Below are 2,613 nucleotides of genomic sequence, written 5' to 3' on the forward strand. Positions count from 1 at the left end.
ATCCTTCACAAGAGCAGAGAGAGAGAGATTATAATTAATAATATTACAGGAGGATAAATGCCTGTAGAGGGGACCAACAGGGTGCCAGTTATCATACCAGGCAGACGTGGAAGCACCATTACCAATCTGGGAGACAATGCAGTCTCTAATCTTATCCTGCATGCCCAGGATCTTCCTCCAGCCCCAACCAACATCGCTACGGATCGGGACATCCCAAAAGTTATGCTCTTTAAGCCTGTAGAAGTGGATCCATTTAACCCATAAAGAATCCTTAATGGTAAGGATTTTCCAAGTGTGGGAGGCCATGAGGGCACAATTCCAGGTGGAAAGGCTCTTAATTCCAAGACTGCCTTGAGTTTTTGGGAGGCACATGGTCTTCCAGGAGACCTTCGTTTTCCCTCTTTTGAGCTCACCATGGCACCACAGGAAACCCTGCATAAGCTGCTCAATCTCCTTAGATATGGAAATAGGAAGCACAAAGATAGAGGCCTAGTAAATTTGCATGGAGGACAGGACCGAGAGAATGAGCTGCAATCTACCAGCAAACGAAAGGGACTTGTTTTTCCAATCATGAAGTTTGGATTTAACTTTGTCCACAAGACCTTTACAATCATGATGATAGAGGCGGGTCGTGATAAGGGGGACACCAAGGTAACGGACCGGAAGGGAGCCCTCCGGGAACTGAATGATAGACTGAATAATACTCTTAGTAAGCAGGCCCACATTGTAATAGAAAGCCTCGTTCTTGGACGGATTGGGAAAAAGGCCAGAAACACCAGAGAACTCGTCAATGGAATCCTTTATGACACGGACAGAGTCACTATCATCATGGCAGAATATGAGGAGATCATCAGCAAAACACAGGTGGGTGATCTTCAGCTCCTCACAATTCTGATGATAGGAAAAAATGTCCGTCTCACTAATTTTTCTTTTGGTCATAAGGTTGAGAACCTCCATAATCAGGGTAAAGAGATAGGGGGAAAGAGGGTCACCCTGCCTCAAGCCACGACCTCCCTTGAAAAATCCATGGAGGTTTCCATTAATACTGACCGAATACGATGCAGTGGAAACACATGTCATTATCCAATTTATCATGGTAAGGGAGAAGCCATAACCGAAGAGGGCTGTACGGAGGAAATGCCAATCAACAGTATCATAAGCCTTTTGGATGTCAACTTTGAAGGCACAGCAGGGAGGGCCCCGATGCTTATGATAGCCACGTATGAGCTCCTGGACGAGAAGGACATTGTCCGTGATGAGCCGACCTGGGATGAAAGCAGACTGGTTTACATCAACCAGAGATGAAAGATGATCTTTGATCCGATCCGCGATAATCTTGCTTATGATTTTATACATGACATTACAACAAGCAATAGGGCAGAAATCGGTGACCCAAGAAGGGGTAGCAAACTTAGGAATGAGAGCAAGAATAGTGTTGTTTATGGACTTTAAGAGCTTACCGAACGTGAAGAACTCACGAACGGCAGAGCACAGGTCCCTGCCAACAATATCCCAAGCAGCCTTGAAAAATTTAGCAGTGAAACCATCAGGCCCAGGAGCCTTGTCATCTCCAATCTGGAAAAGGGCCTGCTTGATCTCGGAGTCGGTAATGGGCACGAGCATCGAGGCAGCTTGATCGGCATTAAGCTTATTAGAGAAAAAAAAAGCGGGATTACGGATGGGGAGAGAAAGATGAGGGGTCCCAAGAAAATTCTGGAAATGGGAGACAAAAAGAGCAGGAACCTCTTCATTAGAGATCCAGATACCGTCAACATTTTGGATGGTGTCAATATTATTCCGGCTGATACGGCTTTTGACCGATTTATGGAAGAAAGAAGAGTTTTTATCTCCCTCACGGAGCTATTGGATTTTGTCTTTTTTTTCTTTAGGAACCTCTCTTCATCAAGGCAAGCACTATTATAGGCAGATAAATACCCACAGTGCTCCTCTCGGAGGTCCATGTTATCAGGGTCCCTATCAATAGCAATCTGGACCCTGTCGAGCTCAAGCCGAATTTTAGAGACATTAGAGAACAAGTTACCCTGATCTTTGAGGAGCTTACGGATAGGGCCTTTGAGATTTTTAAGATTTAGGAAAATCTTATACATCTCATAGCCAGACAGATCAGGGCTCCAGCTCGAAGCAACGACAGAATTGAAAGATTCTTTATGCGTAAGGAAGTTAGGGAACTTGAAAGGTTTAGGCTTCCAAGGGGTACGGGAGGGAAGGGTAAGGACCGCAGAACAATGGTCCGAGGACCGGTAGGGAAGAAAAATGACAGAAGCCGAAGGGTATTTAGCAAGGGAATGGGGAATACCTAAAACGCGATCGATCTTCTTGAGGAGACCTCCTGTGCCATTGGGGTTCTTTGACCAGGTAAAGAAGAGGCCCTTGAAGTTGATATCCTCAACCTCAATATGACAGACACACTCGCGGAAATCATCCATACCACGAGAGGGGCCTGAAATGCCAGAAGAGCTGTCCTTCGGGTCAAGGGCAACATTGAAATCTCCCATGATGAACCATGGGGTGTCCTTAACGAAATGCTTATGTGTCACACCCCGCTAAAGCGGAAACACGAGATGTAACAGGCAAGCGAGTCATAGCAACAGT

The sequence above is a fragment of the Cynara cardunculus genome, unplaced genomic scaffold (genome assembly GCF_001531365.2).
Source record: "Cynara cardunculus var. scolymus isolate 2C unplaced genomic scaffold, CcrdV1 Un_Scaffold_920, whole genome shotgun sequence".
In the NCBI taxonomy this organism is placed as follows: domain Eukaryota; kingdom Viridiplantae; phylum Streptophyta; class Magnoliopsida; order Asterales; family Asteraceae; genus Cynara; species Cynara cardunculus.